The sequence below is a fragment of the Borostomias antarcticus genome (genome assembly GCF_949987555.1).
Source record: "Borostomias antarcticus genome assembly, chromosome: 6".
In the NCBI taxonomy this organism is placed as follows: Eukaryota; Metazoa; Chordata; class Actinopteri; order Stomiiformes; family Stomiidae; genus Borostomias; species Borostomias antarcticus.
Genome location: NC_140239.1, coordinates 31,192,097 through 31,203,926, shown reverse-complemented (window position 1 = coordinate 31,203,926; position 11,830 = coordinate 31,192,097).

Here is an 11,830-nt window from a genome sequence, read left to right as displayed (position 1 = left end):
AGAAGAGACCTATTTTCTCTATGGAAGTACGGCGGAGGGATATTTCACGTTACTTGACAATGTAGTGCCAACGTTTACATTCATAGGTAACATAAAGTATCGCTCCTGCATTTTGTTTTAAATGTCCTTTTTTGCATTTCGTTTTATATGACCTTGCATGTGTTGCACTTTGTCTTGATGCTTCTAATGTCTCATGCAAAGCACCTTGAATTGCCTTGTTGCTGAAATGTGCTATGCAAATAAACTTGCCTTGCCTTGAACCAGAACGTTAATGACTACAGTATGAGACTGACTCTGGAATATCACATGAACACTGACATCACTAAGAAGCTCCAACACTACCTGAACGTTAATGGCTGATGACTGGTCGATCGACACGGTCACGGCTCTTCTCTGTCCTGACCCCACGGTCACGGCTCTTCTCTGTCCTGACCCCACGGTCACGGCTCTTCTCTGTCCTGACCCCACGGTCACGGCTCTTCTCTGTCCTGACCCCACGGTCACGGCTCTTCCCTGTCCTGACCCCACGGTCACGGCTCTTATCTGTCCTGACCCCACGGTCACGGCTCTTCTCTGTCCTGGCCCCGCAGTGGTCGAATGAACTGTCGAATGAATTATGTATTATTAAGCAATAACACACTCAAGGTTGTGCTTAATCATGGTTATTGGCATGGCTCTGAATGCCTCTTAGCATCAGAATGTGAAATACAATCAAAATTGCATAATTTAGTGTATTTTGTGGAGGTATAATCTGGCCTAGGGGGGTATGAAATAACCTAGCCTCAATATTATCCTGGGATATAAACTGGACTAGCCCAGACTAAACCCAGGGATAAAACAGGCTAGCCCACTTGAACCCCGGACATAGGCTGGGCGGGGGGTAGACTGTATCTTGGGCTGTTACGGGTACAGTACCATTGCGTTGCGATATACGGTAGCATTAGCAAGATGTGTATACTATGCCCGAATGAAGGACAGCACGGTGGCTCAGTGGTTAGCACTGTCGCCTCACAGCAAGGTCCCGGGTTCGAATCCCGGTCGTTCCAGGTCCTTTCTGTGTGGAGTTTGCATGTTCTCCCCGTGCCTGCGTGGGTTCCCTCTGGCTTCCCCCACCATCATAAAGACATGCAACGTATGAATGTTGGTGGTGGTCGGAGGAGCCGTAGGCGCTGATTGGCAGCCACGCTTCTGTCAGTCTGCCCCAGGGCAGCTGTGGCTACAGATGTAGCTTACCACCACCGGTATGACTGTCTGAATGAATACTGGACTCTGTAAAGCGCTCTGGGTATCATGAAGGGCGCTATATAAATCCAACTTGATTGATTGAGCAGCTGAAAATGATCTCAATCAACAACATAATGGTTAAGTCATATATGCGGCTCTATGTCCAAAATTCAGAACTATTCCTTTAAGACCAGATCCAGTAAGAGGCAGATGAGAGCGTTAGACAAGTCTGAACCCAGAGCCCGTCTCAAAGAATGTCTTATCTCCCGGGGGGTTCATTTGCTTAAAAAAAAAAACTCATTATACTAAAAAAGGCAGTCAAATCATGACTTGTCCTTGAGGAGAAACAAAACAAGCAAGGGCGAAGCCACAGGAACGTGAGGAACGCTGCGCTCCTGTTTACAGGTGCCTCGCTCTCAGAGGAGACGAGATTTGCATGGATTTACACATCTCCAAATCTCAGGCTAGGATTTGCAAGATTCCTTCGCTGAGACGACCTCCTAAGACTTGTTTCCCTGAGCCTGCAGTCTTTAAGAGCACAGCTTCAAACTCACCTCTTTGTCGCAGATGATCTATAATTCATGTCCTTGTCTTGTGCCTTAAATGTAGTTTCTAGATTATTTTGTGTCACTGCAGTCCTTTGTTTTTGTTTGTCTCTCTGTACCCGGGCTGCGCCCCGGGCTGATGTAACAGTTGGTTGGGCGGCGCATTCTAAATAAAAATAACATAACATGACATAACATAACATAACATAACATACCATAACAGTCACCTACAGAGCTATCGGCATTGCTGATTCAACATTCAAGACCCCAGACCTGTTTATTGCCATATATATGGTTCACACATACTAGGAGTGTGTCTAGGGTTAAGGCACACGCTGTTGTAGATGACATAGGACAGGGTGCAGGACAGGACAGTGCAAAGACATTACAGTGCAAAACAATGCAAATACAAAATACAAAACAGTGCAAACAAAATACATTGTAATGTACAAATTACAATATACTGTTAAAAAAGGGGAGACACAAAGACAATTTACGTACTACATGTATATACAGAATGTGTGTGAGTGTAGGGATGTTCAGTGTGTGAGTGAGTGTAGGGATGTTCAGTGTGTGAGTGTAGGGATGTTCAGTGCGTGTGTGTGTGTAGGGATGTTCATTGTGTGAGTGTAGGGATGTTCAGTGTGTGTGTGTAGGGATGTTCAGTGTGTGTGTGTGTAGGGATGTTCAGTGTGTGAGTGTAGGGATGTTCAGTGCGTGTGTGTATAGGGATGTTCAGTGTGTGAGTGTAGGGATGTTCAGTGTGTGTGTGTAGGGGTGTTCAGTGTGTGAGTGTAGGGATGTTCAGTGTGTGTGTGAGTGTAGGGATGTTCAGTATGTGTGAGTGTAGGGATGTTCAGTGTGTGAGTGTGTGAGTGTAGGGATGTTCAGTGTGTGTGTGTGTGTGTGAGTGTAGGGATGTTCAGTGTGTGAGTGTAGGGATGTTCAGTGTGTGTGAGTGTAGAGATGTTCAGTGTGTGAGTGTAGAGATGTTCAGTGTGTGTGAGTGTAGGGATGTTCAGTGTGTGTGAGTGTAGGGGTGTTCAGTGTGTGTGAGTGTAGGGGTGTTCAGTGTGTGTGAGTGTAGGGGTGTTCAGTGTGTGTGAGTGTAGGGATGTTCAGTGTGTGTGAGTGTAGGGATGTTCAGTGTGTGTGAGTGTAGGGGTGTTCAGTGTGTGTGAGTGTAGGGATGTTCAGTGTGTGTGTGAGTGTAGGGGTGTTCAGTGTGTGTGTGTGTGTGTGTGTAGGGATGTTCAGTGTGTGAGTGTAGGGATGTTCAATGTGTGTGAGTGTAGTGTGGTGTGTAAGCGGTGTTCAGTGCCGTGTGCGTGTTGTTGAAGCATGTGGAGCAGTCAGAGATCGTGTGCAGGGGGGTATAGAGTCAGCGTGGGGGGGGGGGGGGGGGCGTCCTGGGGGGGGGGGGCGTCCTGGGGGGGGGGGGGGGGTCACCAGCCTTGTTAATGAGCCTGACGGCGGTGGCAAAGAAGCTGTTTTTGTGGCGTGTGGACTCGGTCCCAATGTACCGCAGTCTCCTGCCAGAGGGAGGTGGGTCAACGAGACCGTGACCGGGTGGGAGGGGTCGGCCACAAACTCAGTGACCCGTTTTAGGGTCCTGGAGGCGTGCAGGTCCTGTAGGGGGGGCGGTCTACAGACCAACACCCTCTCAGATGATGCGCTGCAGTCTGGCCTGGTCTTTGTTGCGGTGGAGAACCAGGTGGTGATGGAGGAGGTGAGGATGGACTTGTGATGGAGGTGTAGAAGAAGACCAGATGGTGATGGAGGAGGTGGTGATGGAGGAGGTGAGGATGGACTTGTGATGGAGGTGTAGAAGAAGACCAGATGGTGATGGAGGAGGTGGTGATGGAGGAGGTGAGGATGGACTTGTGATGGAGGTGTAGAAGAAGACCAGGTGGTGATGGAGGAGGTGAGGATGGACTGGTGATGGAGGTGTAGAAGAGGACCAGATGGTGATGGAGGAGGTGATGTGTGAGCGCACAGAACATTTCATCCGTGGCGGCGTGCATGTGTGTGTGTGTGTGTGTGTGTGTGTGTGTGTTCATGTCGCCCATTGTACGCGTGTGTTGGAGTGTCAGTTGAATGACAAACAAAGCCTTCTTCATTCATTAACCAGACCTGTCAAATCAATCAAAGCTTTATTTGCATTGCGCATTTCATACACAGAGGCAACACAATGCGCTTTACAGAGAACAAGGGAGGTGGGCAGACGTCCCACCCCTACATAGTCCAGAGAGGTTGAGGCCCTCAGGTGGCCGATAATATCACGCAACACTTCAACCACAAACACCCAGGAGGTCTTTCAGGGCTTCACGGTGAAGGGAACCGACCGCCAGGATGAACATTTGACTGGATGCATTTGAGCTACATTTGAGCTCAATCAAGTCAATAACCAGGATGTAAATTTGGAATAATATTAGCCTGAAACATGAAAACCTTTGAGTTGTTGGAGGACCGGGCCAGTGAGCGCAATCTCATCTAGGACATAAAAAGCGCCAAGAACAGCCTGCTAAAGGAGAGCGTATTATACCATAACAAAAAGGTACAGTATGGTACACTAAGGTAAATGGACTGCACTTATATAGCGCTTTTCCACCTTAGCGGCACTCAAAGCACTTTACAATGGCCTCTCATTCACCCATTCACACACACATTCACACACCAATGGCGACAGCTGCCATGCAAGGTGCTAACCTGCTCATTGGGAGCAATCTGGGGTTAGGTGTCTTGCTCAAGGACACTTCGACATGTGGACAGTCGGAGCTGGGATTCGGACCGCTGACCCTTCGATCATTGAACGACCCGCTCTACCAACTGAGCTACAGCCGCCCCGGTACTCGTGTGAGGTGCTGATCACTGGAAGAACTGATCATAAGAAAGAAGAAGTGTTTCACCCTCTGGCTTCATATGCCGTTAATTTATTTAGACGTTTTGGCCTGTTGGCCTTCTTCAGAATCTGAAACGTCAAAATGAAATCATTGCATATGGAGCCAGACTTTTTTCCTTTCTTGAAAGGAGAGTGTTTTACCAGAAGGCTTGGGCGAATCTGAAACAGAAGGCTTGGGCCAATCTGAAACAGCCAGAGAGTTTGACAGGTGCCCTTGGAACACACACATAGGTTACAGGAAAGGACAGGACTGACCACAGGAAAGAGATTATTTGGGGGGGTTAAACCACCCAGCAAACACGCAACGTCAGGGAGACGTTCAGATCATGTCTCCATAACGTCCGGCGGTCCAGAACCCCATTTGTACGTCTGCTGGACCCCTCAATATTCAAACGTCTAGCTTGGACCCCTCTAAGACGTCTGTGGACGTGCAGAACAGGTTCAAAATCTAAACATCCCAAAAAAACTTTCATTCTGGCTCCTAATTGGATGTCTTTGGACGTCCGAAAAAGACAAAAAAGACTTCTAAAAGACGTTTTTTAGACGTGTCTTTGCTCAGTGGGCATCCGTTCTCAAAACCTGTTATTAAACTCTTGCCCAACTCTGTCTGTTAATATCTGCAAAACCGCACCTAAAAGGCACCACACACTACACTACACACTACACACTACACACTACACTACTTACACCTGTAAACCACTATGCACGGGCATTGCGTGAACGTTGAAAGAATGTTGCCAGAACGGCCATAATAGGTCGGACGGAGAGGGATATCCTCCCGGTGGCGGGGTGGACCGCCCGACGCCGAGCGATGCATACCTGTAAATCTCTCAGTCCGCAGCCCCGGAACTTCCTGCCAGATGGTTGAGCTTTTCACACTCATTTTATTGCTTTTGGCATCTTCTCAAGTTCAGAACTGTGCTGTGTCAACAGACCGTGAACAATGTAATCAGGTCACAGCTCATGTCAATCCATAAAACTGTTTACTTACAGACCGCAATAAATATGCAATTTGTATGTTTGTGATCGCCGTTATTGTTAGAATGTACACAAGTTAATCTAGTCATCAATAGGTCATATCCATGGATGTGGTTTCATACTCAGCATGCAAACAGTAACAGCAGTTCTGGTCACCTGAAGGTTACTTTGGCTTTGTGTTTGCGTTACTTGGCTCGAATCAAACAATTGAACGTTTTGTAAAGGCCTTTTACCGGTCCAACAGGCAGCCTTCTAAAGGGCAGACTGCATGTACAATAGCTGCTGTTTGATCAAGGCCCACACACTAACTCACACACACCAGACCAGTTTCTCACACACACACACACACACACACACACACACACACACACACACACACACACAGGGACTGCCGTCGCCATGGAAACCGAAGAAAAGGGGAAATATGAATGGCCCTTTTGGAGAGCGGCCTGTCCTGTCCTACAAGCTGCGCTCGTCCCAGTTCCTGGGCTGGACCGCTGGGATTTGTGGGTATTCATAACATGCGGACCAGAGACCAGAGCATCTCACATGACCGTAATCCCTGCCAGCAAAAAAAACAAAACAAGCACTTGTGGCATCCTTTATAAAAAAAAATGAGCCAATGAGGTTAAAATAATTAGGTTGTCGAAATGGTAAATCTCAGCTGTCTTGTTTTGGTTGTTGTAATCAATAACCTGACCCCTACACAGCACTCTTTCAGTCAAAATCTGTGACCTGTTTAATGTGACAAGTGAAAGCCTACTTGGCTAACCTCATTCTACCGGCTTCTATCCCAGATTCCCACCACCGCACCGAGTCTCTTCCCCTCAGAGACGTCTGCTCTCCTATGCATCTATCTAGCGCATCTGGGCCGACGTCCTCGTCCCCTGCGTGTCCCTGACCTTTCAGAAGGACACCTGATGCCTCGCGACCGCACCTGTTCGCTCGGGGAACAAGCCCCGCCCACTCCGCGCGCCGGGCGCGTGGCGAAACACGGAACCTTTAGAAAGCCCGGATGTGCGCGGACGATACCGCGCGGGTACGAAACGCGGATGAATGCGTGCGACATCTGAGAGAGACGCGTCGCTCGGTCTCTCCGGCCATCTGCCTGGCAAAGCAACCCGCTGTTCCCAATCAATCCCTGCTTCACTTGTCCAAAACAACTGACCAGTCTTCCAGGACAATACACTCTGATACCCTCTCTGACGCACTCATGTGTGGGAGACTCGCAATACACAGCTCATTCTGTCACATTCTGTTGAATTGTTTTAACTGTTTCTGCTGCCTTCATGGCCAGATCGCTCTTGAAAAAGAGATTTTAATCTCAACGATGCCTATCTGGTTAAATAAAGGATTTGATTTGATTGAAGCGTTTCATACTATGGCGAGTGTCTCATTCTACTTGTAGTTTGTGCTAACTTGCACTGCATGTTAAATCATGAATTTGATTTCTCACTTTAAGAGATACAGCGGAGGAAAAAGAGGAAATGGGAGGTGTGTGTAGGTGTGTGTACGTGTGTGTGTAGGTGTGTGTGTGCACGTGTGTACGCACGTGTGTGTGTGTGTGTGTATGTGTGTGTGCACGACTGCACGTGTGCATGCGTGTATGTGTGTAGGTGTGTGTGTGCACGTATGTACGTGTGTGTGTATGGGTGTAGGTGTGTGTGTGTGTGTGCACGTGTGTACGCGTGTGTGTGTGTGTGTAGGTGTGTGTGTGTGTGTGTGTAAAAGGAGAAGAGGGATGTGGGCCTTCCCCCCATATCAATCTACCACATTGACATTCAAATTGTGGTGAAGAGAGAAAGAAATAACCAACCAATGGCTGAGTTCAGATCAAACACACACAGCTCCATCCACACGTCTGAATCACGCATGCTGAAGCGCTTTCACGGGTTAAGAACACATTTAAAGCTACATGAGATAACTGGGCACTTTGGCGCCCCCTCTGGTCGTGATAAAATCGGCACTCTGTTTTAAGAACCACATCTCCCACAATCCCCCACTCACTCGCTGTAATGATGGGGAAAAAATGATGACGCGCGTGGCGCAGAATGGGTTGGAAGATTGTAGCTACTTTCTGGAAGGATGGCCTCCATGCAGGTAAATACCGGTCTTCTTTCTTTATGTGCATGTAGATTTCATTTCGCGGGGCGAAGTGTTTGTTGTCTTCCTGATATTGTGACACGCAAAACGTGTCACTTCCGTTGCCACCACAAGATTTCCCGCCAGTGTGCTAGCCAGCACACTGAAATACTAAATGAATAAATTCACAGGGCCTCATGTGGTCTCATGTCATGAAAACGATTTTTGGAGTCTTGCTAAGGCCAATTCATAAACTAATAGCAAGTAAAGGTGAATATTGAACTATAAAAAAGTTATTTTAAACTGAACAGAGGATATCATGAACAGGACACCAAGAGAACAATAGAGGGTTTTCACGGCCCATCATCTGTCGGCCATGTTGGAGGTTGACGCTACTGAATGTAGATAGCTAGCTAGCTAGCTAGATCAATAGACAGGTAGATAGACCTATCTATCTACCTATCTATCTAGTCGTTAGCCTAAACCTGAGCTTACACCTGCTAAACCTAAGCTTAAACCTCCAACATGGCCGGCCGTGAAAACCCTCTATTGTCATCATTAAGCCAATCCGTCTCGTTCTCTCAGTCCCTCTCCCCTCCTCTCTCTCTCTCTCGTCGCTGACGTCTGTGACAGGATGTCCTGCATCATTGACTGTTCCATGTGACATTCTGCAGGTGGCTGCCATCGCTGAGGGACACGCTCTCATTTCCAACACGACCTGGGAGAAGAAGCTCCTATTCTCCGCCCCTCGCTGTCCAGACGGAGCGCGGCGCCCTCATTGTGTCATCGCGACGCTGTTGGCCCGTGACGCGCATGTCCAGAAGGGCCAATCCCGCAGCCTCACAAGCACGCCGCAATCAGACGAGGACCCACTTCATGTCCACGGCGCCGACGGAGCGCACGCACAGTTCTCTTATAAACAGGAAGCAGACGTCGCCTGGATTTGAATGGTTAACGAGGTCGCTCAGTGAGGCGGGGTCATGGGGTAGACAGAGTGAACACCTGGGTGAGTTCAGCCCCAACGAAGCGTCTACTGACACGGATCAGGCGGTGCACTGAATCTCTCTGCTGATCGGGCTTAAAGCGGAAACCGTAGTAATACGGTATGTTTTCAGATTGAACACGGCCCTGGGGTGAGTTCAGCGGGTTAGCGTGTGGGGACACCCTGCTGATTGGGTAGCCCCGATGTGACCCCAGAGATACACTGCCCCTCCTCTAATCTGGGGTCAAGTATATAAGGATATAGAACAGGGTGACCGGACTATTCCAAACAGCGAAATTCAAATCTGACGCTCACCATGCTTTCCTGTAGATGTCTTGTCATGTCGGGGTCTTGTCGGGTCGTTTATAGGTGAGATAACCACTGTTATAGCCTATTTTTCACTCACTGTTCCTTCGTTTCGGGGATTTCTGCTTCTTCTTCTACGCTCTACCGGAAATAGCGCGCGCTCTGTGCGATACGTCACAGTGCTGCCACCTATGGGTGAATGCTGCAACAGCGTCAAACTAGAAAAGGGCCAAGGCCCCCTCATGACAAAAGACATCTACAGGAATGCATGGTGAGCGTCAGATTTGAAATTCGCCGTTTGGAATAGTCCGGTCACCCTGTTCTATATCCTTATATACGTGACCCCAGATTAGAGGAGGGGCAGCGTATCTCTGGGGTCACATCGGGGCTACTGATTGGTTAACGCAGAGAAAACATGTCGTTCAACGTAGCAAGGCGACCAACGTTTTGTCGGCGCTGAACTCTGCCTGCTTATGTCCCTGTGCGTGGTGGCGTGGTATAGCCTAACTCCACGACGCCATGACTCATAAACCGAACGCTCACACACAACTCCCATCACCACACAGCTGGCATCACACACACACACCACAAGCACTGTGGGTCAAGGTGGTTTTTCGCCTGGACGAAATCTCATTAGCAGTCCTGCAGCTAGCTCCGCTCGCCCACCCCTCCCACACCGGCCCCCCGGGGACGCACGGCGGTGACATTTGTATAATGAAGGTGACGCATTTTAAGACGTATGCCCAATTAAGTGTCAGACACAGACTTGGTGGAGGGTGTCAGATGTGTTGTTGGATGCAGCTGGATTATACTGTCTTGTGTCCCTTGCTGAGTGTTGTGGAGGATGAAGGAAACAGGAAACACATTTTTCTGTGTGTGTACTGAACTGTACACAAGCTGCAGTGTTGGAATTTGAAATTTTTCCCCCAGGGTGAGAAGTGCGCGAGCGCGCACACACGCGCACACACACACACACACACACAGAGGTGACAGTGACTCAGACCTCACACACTACACACTTCTCCCTCCCTTTCCCGTAACCAGGTGAACGGGCAGCCAGTCATATAGCTACAGTATGTTCAACCAAACAGGAAATACACACCAAAACAAAGAGGACTCTCATAGAGGAAGTAGAACTCTGAAATGCAAACCAGAAAAAGATATGTGAGAGGAGAAGTGTGAGACTGTGTGCGTGTGTGTGAGTGTGTGTGTGTGTGTGTGTGCGTGTGTGTGTGTGTGTGTGTGAGAGGAGAAGTGTGAGACTGTGAAACTCAAACTGCTCATGGTATGTGTGTGTGTGTGTGTGTGTGTCCATGTGTGTGTGTGTGTGTGTGTAGGTGTGTGTGTGTGTGTGTGTGTGTTTGTGTCCATGTGTGTATGTCTGTGTATGTAGGTGTGTGTGTGTGTCCATGTGTGTCTGTGTGTTTGTGTCTGTGTGTGTGTCCATGTGTGTGTGTGTGTGTGTGTGTGTGTGTGTGTGTGTCTGTGTGTGTGTGTGTACGTGTGTGTGTGTGTCTGTTGTTATGTAGGTGTGTGTGTGTGTGTGTGTGTGTCCATGTGTGTATGTGTGTGTGTGTGTGCGTGTGTGTGTCTGTTGTTATGTAGGTGTGTGTATGTGTGTCCATGTGTGTGTGTGTGTGTGTGTGTGTGTGTGTGCGTGTGTGTGTCTGTTGTTATGTAGGTGTGTGTGTGTGTCCATGTGTGTGTGTGTGTGTGTGTCTGTTGTTATGTAGGTGTGTGTGTGTGTCCATGTGTGTGTGTGTGTGTACTGTGTTCCCAATCAACATGCAGACCTAGGGCTTCGCTCTGTACTTTTAAACGGAGGGCAATAACTCTCCCGTCAGCATATGCAGCTCCCTAATCCCCGGGATGAACGCGGGCTGGATTGTGTATTATATTTCCCATGCTGCCCTTGCACTGTGGCGAGAGGGACGCCTGCAAATGAGATACTATCTCTGATGAATGACAGGCTGCATTGTGGGTCCTGTAGCAGAGCCTCTGAGACACATTGCTAATGATCGTCTGTCTGTCGGTGTGTGTGTGTGTGTGTGTGTGTGTGTGTGTGTGTGTGTGTGTGTGTGTGTGTGTGGAGGGGGTAGCGTAGTGACACATTTGAACACGTTCTCATTAGAGAATGACCCCTTGATCCCCCCTCTCTGCGATGACCGACCCCGCCCCTGGAATGCGATTAAACAGATTCACTATCAACCGTCGACCGCAGCGGCTGGACACTTGTTCAATGAACATAATCACACATAATGTACAGTGTGGGTTTAATACTGCTTAACGTAATTCCTGGATATGGCTGTTTGTGGACAGCTGACTCCACTGCTCTGTCAGTGTCTTAAGCGTATAGTCGGAGTAGCGTTATATTTCCCCATGAGAGTCCATACCTGGATATAGCTGATAGCCGACCGTTGAGCTAAAAGCAGACGCGTTTACCCACAGACCTTAGGCTCAAACGAAAAACAACAGGTCTATTAACACCTAATTATCCCTTCATACCACAATAATGATGAGTTGATCTCACTGTGATGAACACGGCCATCTTGTGACGGCTCTGAGGTGACATCTACAATATCTTTGCCTGGAAAAACCTTTTGGATTCCATCCCCCATCCATGGCAATAAGCCTCCAGGAGTTACCCAGCACCGCGGACCACGGCTCGGCTCGGCTGACGTCAAGGACCCAATCAGCGAGGCGGCCAGCTGGTTTCCACGGTGAGCAACCACTCGACCACTCTAAAAATATCATCCGAGGGCCCGACCGACGCACGGTCTCTCTGCCTCTCCCGTCTCTCTCTCTCTCTCT